Genomic DNA, 19,971 nt, shown 5'->3' with positions numbered 1-19,971 from the left:
CACTTTTCCATCCTCTTCTCTCTCCCTCTCTCTTTATCTGTGCCTATATCTGTCTCATCCTCCATTTCTCTCTGAAGACAGCACAACAACAGACTCTCCACCTCTTCATTCTCTCTCTCATCCGTCTTCTTTCTGCTCTTCTCTCCTCGACAGATTCCTCCTTCAGAGGAACAAAAGCTACTCTCCACATCACTTAGCCCTGACATGCAGGCTGCACCTGTGGACGGCCGAGAGACCTGCACACGGGCCTGGAGAGGGGGGTGGGTGGTGTGAGGGAGGGAGGAGGGTCAAGAGTCAGGGTCAGGGGTCAGAGGTCAAGAGGAAGTCCTTTCTGCTGAAGGAGAGCCACTTATCATTCTCATCTAATGGAGCAGCCATCTGTCAATCAGGAAGAGAGGGGAGGGGCCAACAGGTATCACTGGCCCCTGATGCCGCTGCTTCTGTCCCCCTAGGGCCCGACTTTCTAGAAATATGGCTCGGGGGTCCAAATGAGGTCGTGGGATTGTTTACGGTGTCCCTCTGTCCCCCGACCCAGAACGATAGAAGACGAACACAGAGTGTTTGTCGTCTTCTTTAATCGAGTTTCACAGATGCAGCATAACGACGTCCGGCTGCTCCGATACTTAAACCGGAGTTCAATCTGAGCTGAATCTGCTCTGCAAGATGACAGGAAACAGTGAAAAGTAGTTCTCAGAGTCCAAGGTGATGCCTTCAAATGTTCAATAGTCCCAAACCCAGCTTAATATCACAGAAAAAGCAAAAAGAGAAATATATGCTTAAAAATTACTTTTAATAATAAATCAATTATCAAATTCGTTCCTTATAAAACTTTCTGTCTGACTTTCTTAATTGATTAATCAATTAATCATTTCAGCTGGATTTGGGATTAAAGATGCCAAACTGAAAAAGCTCTTACCACAATTATATGTCAATGTTTTTTAGGGATCTAATATTATTTCACTAAAAGAAGATGAAGAAAATCATCATGAAAACATTGTTCTGGCTGTAGCAGGAGAAACGTTACATTAAAAAGCCTTTATTTAGTCATTATATTGGTTTAAAATGGTGACCAGTTTTGACCTTGGGCGGGAAAACTCAGTCTTTAAATAAATATAATAATACTCTCTGGGCTTAGATCATAAATGGCTGTTGAGTTTGGATTGTTTTGTCAAACTACTATTTCCAATGTCTAGAAAGAAAGATCCTTAACTGTTAATGTGTCAAGATTCATCTTCATGAAAACTGAGTGAAAAGTCTGTGTGGTTTGGTTGAAAGCTCCAGAAAAAGCTGGACCTTGAGTAAAATATGTTTTAAATTAGAATCAGGTTTATCTTTATTATTATTAACAGCGCCGCAAAACTCATGTCTTCAATGTGTGAAACTCAAAGCATTTAAACATTGCATTAAATCATTTATTTGTTAAAATTTACATCCCGACCATAATCAAAACATCTTGCATCTCATGCTGGTTCTCCATGCACAAAACATGACACATTATTATCCTGTCCGTACAAGGTAAAAATATCTTTCTGGATTTAGGCAACAATCTAAAGCATGATAAGGTACTTTTTGCATGCTCTGTAGAAAAATCCTTTGGACACATGGTGCTTTTCAGTGCACATGATAGCTTGTGGTGTGCACAAAGTTTTTTCTCGTCACTTCAGGGACTCCGTAGGTAATCATCCATCTCCCGTAAGAAGCTGTTTGTTTCACCGTCACATGATATTCTCCGTGTATACACAAACGAATGCGCATACTGTGCAAATGACCAACGGTTAGGCTGGATCCTCATGTGTGACAACAAACACCTGACACGTTTCCCCGCCTCCTCCAAACCTACCAACTACCTGATCCAGTGTCTGTGTGAAAACACTGAGACAGAACATTCGGGGCAGTTTGTTGATCCACCGTCACACATTTCACCCACTGATCCTTCAATTATCCCGAAACACAATCTGTTGTCACCTGGGCTGGCACCGCCTTCGCCAGCTAATACCAAACATTCCCACTGTCAGACAGAGCCGCACGGGACTCCCTGTAGGCCTCCCTCTCCTCCACCTCCTCATGTATCCATCCTTCCTAAACCTGCGTCCTGTCCCAGCACTCCTCTGTATTATCTTCTGCTGGTTTAGAAGCTAGTTTGTTGTTTATTTTCTATCTCTGTTTGGTGATAAGTTTAATTTGAATGGTTTGTTGCAGAAATAAAAGTAACTTTTATATTAGCGGGCCTGGTTGGCAGGACGCAGAGTCCCTGCAGCTCTGTACCTACCTGCTGGTGGCCTCTAATGAACAGATCAGTGATTTAATGACAGCCTGGTTGGTCTGGGAGAAGCCTCTTGCCGTGTTTCTCAGAGCTCTGGGCCCTGCAGGGATTACAGAGCCAGGGACTGTGGCAGTAGCGTGGCCCAAAACCACAGCTGGTCCCTGGGGAGACTGATGAGGCACTCACCCAGAGGAACAGGTGGAGCGTGGGAAAAAAATGATAGTAGTGAATAACTGCACTAACCTTCCTGTTTCACTGGGTGACGTGTCCTTCCATCTCCAACACTCACACTGTAGTTTGTTTTGACTCAATCCCACATACACCGTCCTGCTGCCCAGAATAGAGCGCCACAGGTGGATTAATCCACTGCTGAAAATAGACATTTCATGCTGGTGACATGACATGTCTGGTGTCCCAACCCGTTCTCATCTTAGGCGTCACATATACACGCTTTGACAAAACCGTGGCTATTGTATGCAAAACATCGATTTTGCGTGTGTATGATACGTTGCAGTTTGCTACTGCATATCAACGCAAAGGAGGCTAGCCGGTCGACATGCATATATTTACTGACTTTACTGGTTTAGGCGCACACTTCTGTGACGGTTAAGGTTAAGGCAAGTTGTCTCGGGGGACCGTCAACGTCTTAAACACACACACTTCGCCAGCTAGTTAGCGACCCGAAGCGCTACTAGCATTTCCAGTCACCCCAAGGCGTTACATAAACATGCGTCTGGATGCGTCTCCTATATGCACAGAATTGATGTTTTGCGTAAAATAGCCAGGTTTTTCTCAAAGCGTGTGTATATATATAATGCCTGAGGATGTGAACAGGGAGACTTATTTACACACTTACCTCGGGACGCTAACATATAATCTCAAACTATAACTAGCAAATTTTTAGTTTTTGTCCTCCATCACCAATTTTAATCCATAAAAGAGCAATAACACTTTCACCAGATTTCTCAAAAACAAAAGACTCCTTCCTCTCTTATATCTTCTTTTAACCCCCCCCCCCCCCGGCTTGTGTTTGCTCAGGTGAGCTAGTGTCAAGTTTCAATACCTCTGTTTAGAAACAAACACCACTTAGGTCACAGACAAGTCAAAGTGAGAATACAAAGACTCAGTGTGGTGTCTGCTTTCTATCAGACAAACACAATGTATATTTAATGAACTGCAATCCTGTTATAAGGTAATTAATACAATTGAATGTGGGATTGTGTGACAGGTTCTTATTCATGTTTAGTGTAATAAAAATAACAGTTCGGAAACAAACTGAATTTGAAGTCAGGAAAAACGATTGTGCTAATCAGCTACTTAACAAGATTTGATAAAAATGTGTTATTGTATTTTGATTTGTAGTTTTACAGGTGACAGGTGTGTAGGAGGCAACCGTGTAATCACTCACAGGTTTCTAAATAGATGCTTGACGGGATGAAGATGAAAACATTTTGGAAATTTACCTTATTTCGAGAAAGTTAGACCATTTTGGGAAAGAGAGAAGACCTCTGAAAAGCGAGGACATATTTGGAAAGCAGGTTCATTTTTGGAGAGAGAGGACAATCTTTCTGGTCGTCCGTTGAGGACATTTTGGAAAGGCGAGGATAGTTTTTGGACAAGCAACATCTGTGGACAGCGAAGACATTTGGGAAAAGAAACGTTTTGCAAAATGAGATCAACTTATCTGGTCCTGAGACAAGTGGGGACATTTTGCCTGGGACTCCTTTTCTGGACATTTGGGGATAGTGAGGATACATTGGAAGCCTTTTTGGGAAAGCAGGGATGTTTTTGCAAAGTGAGGACATTTTTGAAAAAAGGTTAAACTGGTTTATCCGCCGCCATTATGAAAACACAAAAACGTTAAACGCAGCTTCGGGAGGTCACATTGAAATGCACAAAAATTATGCAAGTACAAGCATTTTAAGACAATTGTAAGAAACAACTCCTTTAACATCATAAATGTGAATCCTAATAAGTCGTCTCTTCTTCTTCTGTGGTGTTCGGGGCAGTCCGCTGTATTTACACCACAGTGGAAATGAAATTATCTCTGCTGGAACAGAGCTTGATTAAGAGAAGTATTACAAAAAAACCCCCAAAAACTGAATGACGAGTATTTTCAGGACGGGCTGATCTAAATACTCTCAGCTTCAGGTTTGCAGGTTCCAGGCGTTTACACACAATTCCTTTATTTTCTGTACGTCAATCATCGTCATTTTTAATAAATGATTAGTTGAGAAAAGAAAAACACTGTGATTCTGAGGAGGGATCTCCTCTCTCCAGGAAGCGAGCAGCGGCCTGATTGCGGAGCGGCTATGGCCCCTCGCCGTCGACGGCCGTCATCGGCTGAATGCCAGTAATCATTTGTCTGATTTGATGCGAGGAGGAATGAAGCGAGCCGTCTTGATTAATGCTGATTTGGATAGATGGATGGACCTCCACCCCACCCCCACCACACCACCAGTATCACCAGCACCGAACCGCCCTGAGGAGACGATGGCCTGCTGGAATATTATTACACATCGACGCCCTCCAATCAGCTAATGGCTGGTTATCACACAGGAAGGTGGATGATTGTCAGATATCGGACCTCCTCGCTGAGAAGGAAGGCCGTAACCTGAACACACAGCCGGTGTGTTTGGATCCAAACAGCCAGAAAACACCAGGAAACAAGAGAAAACTCTGCAGACGCTGCTGCTCTCTGACAGACCTGCAGATATACAGTGGTTACCAAGGAGGTGCATTAATCATTCCTTCGATCAGAAGGATTCAAAACAAACCTGGAGGGCTGGATGTCCAAGCTAAATATTTGAAGAGACAAACCTCCGACTGGATTTAAGAATTTGAGCCAAACACTCTTTGAATGTGAGTAAAAAGCTCCTCTTGCAGACCCAGAGGAGGTTGTGGTCAGTGGTGGGATTCAGCATAGGTTTGGTACCGTTGCAATGTGCCACAACTGTGTCCCTTTAGTGCTACCTAGTCATGCAGATTGTTTTGAGACGTCTGTTTCTGAGATATTTGCCTCTAAAACCCAAAACAATGAAGAGGATTATTGAAAAATGTGTCAATGTTTCACAGAACAAAATACTATTGAGCTCCAATTGTCTATCTTTTCATATGCAGAGCATGTCACCTATTTTCTGATCGTAATATTTGGCTTGTTTTGCCCTTTCTTGTTTTATTAGTATTGTGTGATATTAAATTGTTGTTTTTGTTTGTGGAGCTCAGAAGACCTGCAAACACTTTGTGGAAGCTGAAGGGAAACCACAGAAACATTAAAGAAAGCCTGGGGACTGGGGTTTTCTTTGTGACAAATTTCTTAAGTTGACAACTGAGATAAGTGTGTGTAACAGTTTGATTTTGTGTGTTTCTGCTATAATTTGATATATTTTTCTTGCTTTTATTGTGCAGTTTTCCAGGAGTATCTTTTGCCTCACAGCTTTAGAATGTACAATTTTTCAACTCCCTAACAACATATATTTACTTTGCAAAATTAAGTTTAAGTTTTAAGTTAACTTTTATTCTTTTCAAATTGTTGGTTGGAAATCTGGTGATGGACCTCACTACTCAAAAGCATGTTCCACTCACTTATCACCATTATGCATGATAAAATGGCAAAAAGTGGTTCTAAACTGCAGAAATTCAGGCGCAAGGATTGCAGAATATTCCCCACATTGAATCCTGTTTAATTTCCATGGATGGAAACAGGCAGATTTAGTCATTCAGGGCAGAAAGAAATAAAAATATCACAATTATTTTTAAGTGTCGTACTACAAACTGTGACTCTGTCAATGTGTTTGGTACTAACTCTTCTTCCTCTTTAGAAAATACAGATTCCCATAAACCTACTGCCCATGTTGGATCAAATCAGTGCAGGTTTTGTTGGCGTTTGTCACATCTCACGCTCACATGATATCCATCGGTCTGCCTGAGCCTCCGTCAGCTGTCAGCGATGTGCTCCGCAGAGCGAAATAAACGCCTTCATTTTTTATTCAGGAAACAACTTTGATGAAATTTGCTTTACCCAGTGGTGCTTGAATCAAAGTGCAAATCAGGGACACTGAGAGCAGGCTGCAGGTCGGTGATGGAGATGATGGAAAAGACATCTGATCAAGAAAAATCAAAGTGTGGCTGCCTCGCCTCTCAGAAGCAGGAGAATAAATTCATCCTGGCTCCTGATGATGATGATGATCTAAAAATATCTTTTTAGTACAGAATAACCTGCATGTTTGGCAGAAGGCCTCCATCAGTGTTTCATGACAAACATACAATAGATTTTAAATACCTTTTTTAAAAACTTCTGTCCATCTGGTTCTGGCAGATTTGACGATTGTAGGCATCTCAATTCCTCCAAAAACTCAAAATTAACTCGCTTTAACTCGGGCTCCATCAGACACGGATTTATGATCCTGTGGAGGAAACAGAAACTTCAGCACACGTCCCCACATAATTTAATGAAAGAAGAGATTTTATCCTTTTTCACTCCGTGTTATTTAAGATGGTGTGGTTTCACAAGATACTGAGAAAAAGAAACTATGTGAATGTGGTTTATATTATCTGGTCAGCTGGTCTTTTTGCCTTCAGTAAGTCTAACAAAAAATCCGAGATGTGGCCTAAAACAAGGCTGCATCTCTAACCCCAAATTATAAAATAAAGCAAGATATGGCTTCAGTCGCTAAAAATAAGCACAGTCCTTTGATGCAGTAGCATACACAATGTCACCTGTAGTGACAATATAAAGATGTTATTTCCCCCCAAAAGAACATGCAAAGGAGAGTTGTTTTTTTTTTTTATGTCCTGAGCCTGGAAAGCTTCTTGTCAGGCTGCAACAAGCTCCACCAATCACAGGGTAGAGTTGGGTCGATGTTGCCTGAGAGACAAAACTCAGGGAAAAAATACACACAGCTTACAATAATAATGCAGCTTACAATAATAATGTAGGGCAGGCTAGGTTTCTTATTTAGACGTATAGAATAGTGTAAAGGCATTGTAACCAAGCATCCTGGGTTCACCTAACTGTATGAACTTAATAAGGAAACAATAAACGTGTGTAACATATTAGGTCTGGTACCAATGCATATGGCAGCCTTTAGCGTATTAGTTCAATGCACTGGTGGAAGCCCTTTAGTCTCATTATTCAACGCTAAAAGTGGGCCTATTATAAATAACAGAAAAGTTTGAATAAGGAGGTGGTCAGGGTGAATATGGTCAGAAGCCGGACTTTCACCCAGGAGGCCGGCGGTCGTTTCCTGCGTGAAACAAAAAGTTGTTAAGTAACGTGGTTATTTTAAGGTCCTTGAGCACACGATCATAAAGGTGCACTAAAAAAAAAAAAATTAGGCTGATGGGTCCAGTAGTATGGGAGATTAGCTGCAGACAGATAAACACACATGACCAAACGCCTGGCAGAGGGAATTATCACTAATTAAGGCTCCTCTGGAGTCACAGAGCTAAAGACATCTTTTCAGTTTATATTGTTTGACGTGTCCTGATGAGCTCACCTCTACTGTGTACCTATTCCATAGGACATACTTATAGACCACACTCTGTACTATCATTGTCATGGTTAAGTGTTTTAGTAGCAAGTAGGCCTATGCAAAAATAAAATCTATAGACAACAAAATGTCCAAATATATAATACTTTGTTTTCTGGTATGTTCCTGAAGCTGTTTCACCCCCATCCACAATTACTTACAGCTGTGAGAAGCTTCTCCTATAAATGACATTTATATAGAACTAATTAGCAGGAGCAAATATAGAAACAGTTGCTCCTCCCGTGAGGCTCCACTATCAGTTCAGGCACAAACACTCGTCTGTCAAACATAAACTGCACTCACGATACTATTAATCTCACATTTTCAAAATAGGGATGTTGTTCTCTATGTGCTGCTAAGCTAGCTAATCACTGCACCACTCTCTCCTTTGTAGCCCAGGACCTCTGAGACTTAGCATGTTAGCTTAGCTGAACATGCTAACTTTGCTAACAACAGAACATTCCTGGTTATTTCAGTATTCACACTGACATAAACCACATCGTTAATGAAAGAACGAACTACCAATACAATTATTACTCACATTAAAATGTATTTATTGATGCACTCATTGATTGTCCGTTAATTATTCAGTTTCATTTACCTAGAAGTTTGTTGCAGGTGCTCCCAGGTGAAGGTACAGGCTGTCAAACAGGAAGTGGGAGAATCCAACTGGCTTTAGAGGAAGGGGAACCTGGGGAACCAGTACCAAGAACCTCAAACAACATACACTCAGTCGTCACTTTACATTAAACCTGCTTGCATCATAAAGGTTTATGGCAGAGCAGATGTATTGGATTAAACATTATGTTGGTGAGTAACATTTTGTTTCTAAGCTGGATTTTTAGTTAGTTGTGTTCCAAATATCAACAGGACTTTGAATCAGATTTTCCTTCTTCTTGAGCAGAAGATCCTGTTTCACTTTGGCTCTCTGTGGTCACATTTCCATCCAAATGTAGTGCAACTTTCCCCAGAAAATCTGCAAAAGTCAGAAAGAAAAATAATTACTTGGTGTTTCCATCCTCTACTGTTATATAAATTATTAACAGTTGTCATCTCCAGTCGCTGCCATTAAACCATCGCAGAAGAAAAAGATCAAAACGAGGTGATCGCGCCATTAAAAGAGCTCCAGTCAAAGCTCTAACAACGGAAAACCGTGTGGAGAACATAATGGAAATTAGATATCTGTTAGTTTCATGTGTTAATGTGAGGAAGGTTGCAGCCTCCTCGTCGCTCCACACAGATCTGATGTTTTCAGCTCTTCACTTGAAGTCACTGCTTCGTGCACGTCAGCATTTATTCATGACGTTTTCCACCTCAGCTAAGCTTCTTTTATTTTTTCATTTCTGCAGTTTTTTTATTAGAAAATTAAAACAGCAACTAAGGTGGGGCTTGGAAAAAAGATTCACAAGTACGCAAGACTCTTCCACATTTCATTTCATTTGATTTAGTTTTAACTTCACAGTTAAGGAAATGCCACAAATAACATTTTTAAGACCCTGAAAACTGTGTGATTAGAAACTGAAAATAAATCATCATCTAGTTCCCTCTCAGTGCATTTACTTTAAAAACCGAAGCCGTTCAGCGTGAGGGCGGCTGGAGGACCCGACTGAACCTGCCGCAGTCAGCTCCAATCAGCTGCCGGCAGATGGTTGTCAAAGCAACGGATTGAAAAGGTGTTTGATGTGGGGAAACACAACAGTAATGCTGCCCTCGCTTACCGAACTGACCAATCATCTGCTGCCCCCACTGCTGACATGTGACAGCGCTTAGCCCCGCCCGCCTCAACCACAAGCCCATCTAACTGTCTCGAGGCTGTTTAATCTGTGTGTGTGTTTGACCAAAGGAAAGTGAGGAGAGAGAGAGACAGGAAACAGACAGACCGCATGAAAACAAGATGGAGGAGTTGAAGCATGTGTCATGTTAACAGGAAGAGGTCATGTCTCTCTCTCTCTCAGTAGCTCTGGGTTTTAACTTCCTCGGCGTTCAACCCTCTTTAGCTTTCATATGAATTTTAACGAGAGCTATGCTAGCAGTGCTGTGAGGCTACAGAGGTATGTCGCTTGCTGGGTAAAAGTTTAAACTGTTGGTGGCGCTACATGGAAAATCAGAGGATCACTAAAGTCACGAGGATTCATCCTCTGGATACCACGAATAATCTGGTAATCTATGAGAAGCTGCACACACAGTACTGTAATTCGAGGTACTTGCACTTTCCATCTTATACAATGTTATACTTCTGCTGCCCCACATCTCAGAGGCAAATATAGTACTTTTCTACTCCACTACATTTGTCTGACAGTTTAAATTACTTTTCAGATTACAGTTCATCTCCTTCCTGTCCAGTGAAAACCATGTGCCTCCATATGGGGTGATGTTAATGTTTGTGATCAAGTCTTCCTCTATTGCCTGAGAAAATCTTCCTCCTTCTTATGATAAATAGACTTTTTAAGCCCCTCTTGAACAGCGTTGTTTATCTGAGCTCACGGAAAGTTGACCACGAGATGAAACAGTCGCTGAATTGATGTCTCATTTGCATGTATTTTTTGGTGTCACCTCTCACACTCTTTTCATTTACACATGCAACTAAAGCAAACTGTGTTAAAACATATGGGCGACATCACATTTAATTATCTACAAAATATTCTGCAGAAAGACTTCACTGCTTCTCTGCAGAGAGAGAAAACGTAATAAATAAAATGTAAAATATTGTTTTTGTGCTTTAAAAATATTGAAAGCAGCACTCAGTTTAATTACGGTCTAATTTCCACCAATCACGGCCTAATTGAGTGAGAATGGGAGGCTGGTGGAGTTTTAATGTCGGTGTTGTTGTTCTTCAGACACTTTTCAAAGTTTAAATTTGCTTCTGAAATTACTTTTCAACATACTTTTCAATTAAGGCTGAGAAACACTGAAACATTCTGACATCAGCTGTGAAATACAGTTTCCCCAGAGGGATCATCGTCTCATCATCTCGTCCCCGAATAGAACAAAACCAGAAAAACATTTCAACTACAAACTACACAAGTATTTGACATTTATTCTCACGAGAAGAGAGTTTGCATTTGTTTTTCTGTTGAGACAGTATAAAGAATACACAGTTTACTAAAAACAATATTAACACAGCATACTGCCTGAATGTGTTTGTATTTTTGTGTTTATTGTAATTTTGTTTGATCACTTTAAAGTCTGAGTAATTGTTCCATCTATTGCCAGTGAAATCTGTATTTGCTTGTAATGTTGAAGATGAAATAAGTGAAGCTTATTCTAATGTGGAATTTATCAGAAGTTCCCAAAAACAACATCACATTTTTCAAAATTTTCTTCAGCAGTGTTTCTTAATTCTGGTACTTCCGTCAGTACACTGTGCACTTACTTGCTTAGTGTGTTCATTTCGACAGGGTAGTATGTCTCAAATCAAACACTGCGGTTGTGCACTATATATAATGATATAATAATGATCGCAAGATTGTGCAATACCCCCAGCACAGAGGCCGCCTGCAGAGCTCCAGCCAGGTTTTATCATTCAAAACAAAAGCTCATAATCGGGTTTATTGCAAAGGAATTTGGTTTGGTATATTGATGCATAAATAAGAATTATATAAAATAAAAGCAATAAAAAGCAAGTACTGTAACCTGTAACTGTCAGCTAACAATGTAATGTCTTTATTTTATTTTATTTTTTAACCTGTCCTGCCCAGCAGCCTGGTATAGAATTTGAGGAGCTGGATACCAGATTGTGCCAGACCAGATGTTACTTTAACAAGAGAGTATTGATATACTCCTTTTTATTTAAATTGATTTGTTACCAGGCTGGACAGGGGACAGACATGGGGATGGGGGACGCAAACACCACACAAACAGACAGCACAAAGAAAGGACAACACCTGCAAGAGAACGGGGATGGGGGGCTTGGGGCGGGGAAAAACAAACAACAAACAAACAAACAAAAACAACAAAAAAACTAAGAGATAACCAGTCGAACAGCAGCAATAAACAGCTGACACAGGAAGAAAACTGAGAGAGAAGTTAAAACAGTCAAGCGAAATAAATAAATAACACAGCACAGCCATGAGACCTGGAATAACAACAATTAATTTAAATAAGTAACTGAAAGAAAAGCATCAAGAATATTTCTACCATTAAGAACCTAAATATGTTTATGTGTGTGTCTATATGTGAGACTGTGTGTGTCTGTGTGCGTGTGGGTGAATGTGTCTGTATGTTTGTGTGTGTGTGTGTGTGTGCGCATAAGCCTGTTACAGAATGTAGTTGTTAGCGAGAGTGGGACGCCACAACCACGCCGCACCGACCACAGCCACAGGCAGGCAAGAACCCCAGTAGCCAATAGGAGTGGAAGACAAAAACTGACTGCTGCTATGTGGCTAAGATGGCGGCCGTAAGGGTAAGAAGTGTGCAGCGTTACCCACGCAACTTTTTGACTGTTATGAGTGCACCATCCGGGTACTCATAGTGCACTGCATTTAGCCATAGTTCTCAGTGCGAACGCACTCATGCACTCAAAATAGTAAGTGGAGCGAATTGAAACATACCTGGTGTTAAACCTGCAGTGTGGAACTTTTGTCTCCCCTTCTGGCAGTGATGGCACTGCACAAACATTATCAGCGCCTGCTCATGAGGTACGCCCACAGGTGAGCTCGTCCCAGGCTCATGTTTAAAAATAGTTAAAAATACAGAGAAACAGTTCCAGGACAATAATGGAGGTCAATTGAACTGAAGTCAAGTAGACGTAGTAGCTACATACCATAAAATCAGGCCAGTAAAAGGGACAGGCATCTAATTGAGTTTTGCGGTAGCCTCTTCAAAATGTTTTACCAAAATTTTTTAACCAAAAACACAACATTGTGTCTGCCCTCAGTCCTTCTCTCAGTGCTCTCCAACGAGAAAGCCACACCAACGGTTATCGGGGTTTGTCCTCACCGTCCATCACTTTCGTTTTCAAAAGGCTTTATTGGCATGACTGCATACAACACGACACTGCACATATTTTTTTAGAAAAACTATACCATCATAACAAACAAACTGTTCTCAGTGGAGCTTTCTGCATGGACGTTCATGTATATGTAAAAGTCCTGCACTTTAGCTTTAAACAGGCATATCAAGCAACAAGCAACCAGACTGTGTGTTACGTAAATCACTTGACACAAGCACCATGACATTAAACACATGGTTAACGTTGTGGAACCACAGCAGTTTGGGTAGGTTGATGCAACAAAACTTCTTCACACAGTGTGGTTTGGGTTAAAGTAAGTAAGTCACGTGATGTAGCCTAAATCACGTGACAGAAGTCAGCAATGCCATTTAACTTAAAACTCTGAATAATTCAACATTTACTTGGTTTCACATGGGACTCAAACATCATTCAACCGTGTGAAGGTTTGACTCATCCAACCACCACCTTACGCCGACTTTCTTGCTATTTATAATACATCACCTGACTTGGTTTTTGGTATTCAGGCCAAATAATCAGGCCAACAACGTACTTAAACACTGGAGAATGTGAACTGACCCTTGAACAATCATAAAATCATCTGACCTCCTTGACGAAAATAAATCTCCTGACTCATTCAAATAGGTTTCTATACAACTGTAGAACTGTAACTGCACATGTAGACGTGTGACATCATTGAAATGTCAAAGCGTAGTAAAGTGAGCCGAGGCCGCGGACGGCGTCTGATCTGGGAGCAGTCGGTCCTGTTAATTCTCCTCCACGCTGGCTGTGTTTGCACCTCTCCTCTCAGATCACCTCCTCTTCTCCATCTTCTCATCGTTTCTCTCTGTAAAAGGTCACATCCAATCGTTTCAGTCTTTTCTCTTCTAAATGATTTTTTTTTCACCTCAACACCGTCTGAAACGAGCATCCGAGAACAGGAAGAGGAAAAAATCTCCTGAATATCTCAGTAAAGTAATGTGACGTTCAAGTAACCCAGGGTAAAGTAGGGAGTGTGGAGTTCATTTGGTCTTTGTAGTCTGGGTTTGTTTTAAATGTTTAACCACGACCATTGTCTTCTCCTCAACAGTCCAAAAACAAAATCTGTTCTTAATGATCAGGATGAGAACTGAGCCAATAACTCCATTCACTAAGGAAATGCGGATGAAAGCTTTTTCTTGATGTAAGATTTATTTGTCAACTGCAAATTTTCGCTCCTTTAAGAGATTTTCACGAACTCCATTTTTGATATTTTTTGATATTTTTTGGTATTTGTCGGCAGTAACCATTAAATGTATTTACGATCATACATACACCTCTCTGGTAGATGTCATTGTCACTCCTGAGCTGGATTAGAAATTAATCCATGCTCACATTCGCAGCAGTGCAGCATGTAATCCAGTGTTACTCTCATTTATATCCGCCTCACTCTCCTACAGGCGCATCAGAGCTGGTTAAGCTACTGCTAATGCAAACCCAACATTTCCCACTGCTGTTGCTTCAAATTAAAACCATTCATAGATAAAATCGGTCTCTCCTCCTGTACCCCGGGCAGTGAAGGAACGTTGCTTGTATGTTTACATTCTGGTACAAAACACACAGGCATGATGGTGGTACATTATGACAGGCGTTAGCTTCAGTAACATTAGCTTCACAGAAATCGTTATGAAGTCACATACCCGACTTTTGGGTTTGTGGTCTTATACTTCAAACGTTTTACGACAAACTGCGACTTTCTTGACTTGCAAAACTATATTTCAAATTCACAAATGTCACATTTGTATTTTCAAAAATGTATTGTCTCTTCTGTACATATTTAACAATATGTACAGAAGGTACATATAAAGGTCCCATGGTGGTCCACTGGAAGGGGAGGGGCCTGAACTCTGGTTAAACTGTTAAGCACAACTGTATTTGTGGTTTCCTGATATTAACAGAAACTTGGATCAGAAACGACTATTTTCGGCAGCCAAGGTACAAGTAGAAAACATAATCCCCCCGCCACCCAAAAAAAAAATTGTTACGCTAATGAAACCAAGTTGGATATGAAGGTAATTCGCAGGAGAAAAGGTTATATTAGCTTTCTAATTTAGCAGCAAGTATCTCTGATTGGTTGAGGGAGTGGAGTCACCCTGAGAGATGGAGAGACAAAGAGTGGGTTAATTCCCTCAGTGAAGGCCGGAGCTGCATGAGGAACCAATCTGAGAGCTATTATCTTCCCTTCTCTCATCAAATTGGAAGCAGGTCTGATTTGGCCTTAATCGAGCTAATCTCCCCCGCTGCTCCTTCACAAAACTGGCTGCAGCTCAAATCATTTCCCTGCCTGGGGAAGAATATTGGTCATTTTCTTTTAGCACCAGGACTCTTATTAAGAGCGATCTCTAATTTTCTCTCTGTCTCAGTGAGGGGGTTCATGGGAAGAGGAGGAGGAGGAAGAGGAGGAGGAGGAGGAGGTAGAGGAGGAGGAGGAAGGGGGCCGGGCGTTAACACGTGATTACAGTTACCTAGACGACGGTCCGGCGGTGGCCCCGGGATCATGGCCGGGCGGGGTGATGGAGAGCAGAGGGAGAGCTGAAATTGCATTCCATTAGTGCTAATACGGAGACATTAAGTGTCTGTCTGAAGCACGGCCGCTAACGACTGCGGTCACTAATTCATCCAATCAGCTCGTGAGCAGACGCTTCATGAAGTCATAACGACCTCGCCGCCTCTCCTCGCCGGCTATTACGGAGTTGATTGACAGCAGCCAGGGCTTTGTTTTAAACAGGAGTGAGAGAGGAGAGAAAGGCCAAGAGCAGAAACATCTCCGTCGCTCTGAGAAAAGGCCGTTCCTGATTCATTTCTCCTGCATCCTGACTTCAAATCAGCTGCATTCCTGTTTATCCAAGATGAACTCTCTGTGCTTAGATTCATTTCCTTACAGCCAGCCAACCAATTGTTTCAGTGGATTTCTATGAAGTTCAACTCGCAGAGAATTAAAACTAATCCATCACAGTTAACTGAAATGAAAGTTAAATATGACATTCAGACGCTATTCAGATGCTTCTCTCTGCATAGATATGACAGGAGTCTTGCACAAGGTCACACGTCACCCCATTTTCAGATACATTTGCGGATAAACACCTCTTTGTTTTGTGCACATTGCCCGTAGTGTTTAGGTTGGTGGAGTGATGCGGTCCAGTTTTCCTTTAAATGTTACGGATGACACCCTTGTAGAGATATTCACACCACACCATCTGACATGACAATTGCGTACAGTTTAGTCCCTTTTCCACCGCGTGTTACCGGCTCGACTTGCTCGACTCTACTCACCTTTTTTGGATCTCCATTGGGGAAAAGTTGTAGCTGGTTGTATCTGCCGAGCTGCGGCGATACCAAAAGGTCATGTGAAAACCCTGCAGACTGCTGATTGGTCAGAGAATATCGACGACTAATCCTTGTCGGAAATAACCTGGCGTTAGCTGAGTTTAGCTGCTCAGTTTGTTTTTAGTTTAGGATTTCTTCACTGCTGACCATTCAGGAGGTTTTTACCGGGAGCCAAATTACCACCGCGGCCGGCTCCTCTCCAAACAAACGACCCAGTCCATTAGTGTAAGGTAGTAACAACAGGCCCCGGTGCAGGCTGTTATGATGGGCCCTTGGCTCCACAGTTACGAAGCACATGTGCACACACACACTTTCCATTTTAACATATTTACTTGAACAGTTCTTTTTAATGTGATTCTCTCCAACACGCTGCTGCTGTGGCTGTGTTGCGTGCACCCCCAGACGCAGCAATCTAAAGTATCATCATCTGATGGATTTTACAGTCCGCCTGTGTCACCTAGACTTTTGTATTTGCAAAGTGCAGAAGTCAAAGAGAGGGTTTTAAGGAGCATGGCAAGTCCTGTCAATGTCAAAATCCTGAAACGTCACAGTGCTGAAATGACGCAGACTTTTTCTGGCATTTTCAGTACAATAACCTTCCGAATCAGGGCAACCACATTCCTCTTCGACAGAGAAGCAAGACATGGTAAATAAGATGGTGGTAAATAAAAGCGGCCTACTTAAAAACAACACCATGTCCTGAAAAACAAGCCAGCTATGGCGCACACACAGTTTAATACCCACAAGCACATCCAAACAATTGAACAGGTGCTCAGAGGCGATCTGTCACCGAAATGATAATAGCCTTTAAAACAGCGGCACTGCAGCCACACCCAAATGCCCATGTACTCACCTATTTGAATGGCATAAGACGAGCCTTGATTTGAGCAAAATATTTGACAATGTCCTCAGTAAAAAATCCAAAACTATCTTATCTGGGAGCTTTGCGACCCTCTCCTCCGGTTCTTTTCTCTCCTGTGTCTTCTTGAAAACAACTTTTATGTTTGAATGGTATGACTGCTAGCTTGCACGTGTGCTCTGGTAGTCTACCTGTCAGATTTCACGTTTCACCAGGTTTCACCTAGCTAAAGTCTCGTCGTCTTGTCACGTGATCAAATAGAAAACTTAAGATTGGGCAGCTGTACTCATATTACCCAGCAATCACCATTGCATATGTGGCTTTGTGACAAGAATGTGCTAAAGAAAATAAGACAATGTTCATTCTGTGGAATCAATTTTTTTTATTACTGACTGACATCATGGCAAAGGGGGAAATGCACATTTGAGGGCATACATACCATGTGATCTAATTGTAAAAACAGTGATAGGAGGTGAGCTAAGTGTCTACTGTTGTTTGATGAACGTAGTTGCATTTTAACAATGTAACCGACAAAGTCCTGCACATAAGTGCAAGGGGCCCGCTCTCGTCACGAGCCCTGGTGCACTGTACATACCTACGCCCCTGAACCAGTCATTAAAACACTGAATAAAGCAGTTCCATCCTAAAAAAATATCTCATAAGCTGACACTGGCCTTCAGCAAGCCGACCTCTTGACAGGGAAGAGCTGTCAGATGCAAATGTCAGTCAGCGCTTGTATGAAACCAGTAGAATGCAACGTAACTTTTAATTTGTATTTATCAACAGGGTCTGGACCTGAGGTGCCCCAGACCCTCCAAACTTTAGCATTTTATGGTTAAGTTTGTCTTTTTTGTACCTTTCTCTGTGCTGGAGTTCTTTTAAGAACTCGATGGCTTTATCCCGTTTGTCATTAAATTTGTTATGAACCTGAATCGTGTGTCTCTTCATTATACTCAGTTGGTACCAACAATGGAAAAGCAGCCTTTGGTCTGATCAGTTTCATTTCACACACAATAACATGCAAGAAAAACCACAACATTGTTTTTATTCCCACACAGTGTCCAGAGGCCTTAAAGGAGGACCAGGTGAGTCTGGGCCACGCCTCAGAGCGACAGTAATGTTGATTTCTGTGTTTCACCACAACTAGCAGTGTAACCGTACCTGAACTGTTTCCCTGATTACACAGCATCTGAATGAAAATTTTTACAACTGTACATAATCCAAACCCAAACATCACAATAGGTTGATTGTCAGGTGTCCCAAAACAACCTATGTGACCGCTTCCCAAAACAACGCCTACGAGCACTGGTAACATTACATAAGTCACATGACGTTTAACACGTGGCAAACGTGAAAAGATGGTAAAGGTTTAGGCAACAGAACTACTTGGTTAGGTTAAAGAAAAGATCGTGGTTTGGGTTCAAATAAGTAGCAAACATTTTGGAAGTCACATAGGTCACATGACTTAAGTCATCTACAAAAACCCTGATCCACGCCTTCATTACATCCAGAATTGAATACTGCAATAGCATCCTCTATGGTTCACCTGCCAAAGCCCTAAATAAACTTCAATATATCCAAAACTCTGCTGCCCGCCTCCTCACCCACACACGCACCCGTGACCACATCGCCCCTGTCCTCCAGAATCTTCACTGGCTCCCTGTTCCCCAACGCATTCAGTACAAAATCCTCCTCCTCGCACATGTAGCCCTCCATAACAAGGCCCCTTCCTACCTCACAGACCTGCTCCACCACCACAATCCCTCCCTCAACCTCCGCTCCTCTGACACTAACCTCCTCTCACCTCAAATCAGGACCAAGCACCGTACCTGGGGCGACAGAGCTTTCACCATCGCAGCCCCCTCCCTCTGGAACTCCTTACCCATACACATCCGAGATTGCAGCGACATGGACTCTTTCAAATCACTTATCAAAACCCAACTTTTTTAGACTAGCTTTTAACATCAAATAATGTTCTATTACACCTGCTGCTGTTTGTTATTTTGTTATTTATATGGTCGCCCTATGCTCTTATGTATTTCTGCACCATATGTTTTTATCTACTGTTTGTATATTTTATATTATGCTATTATGTTTAATCTGTTTTAAATGTACATAACTTCTGCTTTTACTGTGTCTTTGAGTGTCCTGAAAAGTGCTATAGAAATAAAATGTATTGTTATTATTATTATTATTATTATTATTATAAAAAGTTATTTAACTTAAAGCATGTCGTCTTTCTTTCACACAGAACTTGTGTCTCAGTCTCCTGAATTAAAGTCCTGAGTTTACAACTTTGTCGCTCTTTATACTACGTCACCTGACTTCTCCTGCCACCAGAGGTCGCGGCCTAACTAAAAATGTAAATATGGTTCATTGTGAGCTACATAATGATCTACCTATACCACTGTTTTTCTGGTGAGGACGGACCACTGCCAGTGTTCTGTCTGCGAGTGTATTTAGTATCGTTTTTAATTCATTTTTAAAAGATACTTTTGTGAAAGTTTGTCTTCACCTAAGTCTGATCAAAAGTTTTTTTTATTGTGCTGCTTAATTATCTTCATGTTGTTCTCCACTTTGTAACATTTGTGTAGAGCAGCTGTATGAATAAAGTTTATTTACCTTTTGGTCAAAGTTCTGTTATAATCACGTGACAGTTCAGAGACTGTTGAGTAATATGTTCTTTTTGGTGATTATAACACAACTCTGTTGTTGTGGAGCAGAGTTAGTGCTGTAGAAACTGACGTAGTAAACGAAGTAAACATGAAGTATGTGTTCAGTTTGTGTCAACGGCAAATTAACACAGGAGCAGTTCAGAAATAAGGGTTTGATCTCTGAAATTCGCCTGTTACTAAGAACAACCTGTTTTTCTGCAGTTGAGGTTAATGAAGGTCACTTTTTAAGAATGTAAAAAAATCATAATTTATTTATTGGGAAGACTAAAAACATGATCAAATTTAACTGCACTTTCACCATCATCATCACTCTGTGTCTCTGCCACACA

Source organism: Micropterus salmoides, unplaced genomic scaffold (assembly GCF_014851395.1).
Source record: "Micropterus salmoides isolate LMB-PRFRI ecotype aquatic unplaced genomic scaffold, ASM1485139v1 Ms_hic_scaffold_19, whole genome shotgun sequence".
Taxonomy (NCBI): Eukaryota; Metazoa; Chordata; class Actinopteri; order Centrarchiformes; family Centrarchidae; genus Micropterus; species Micropterus salmoides.
Note: the sequence above shows the minus strand (reverse complement) of the source record.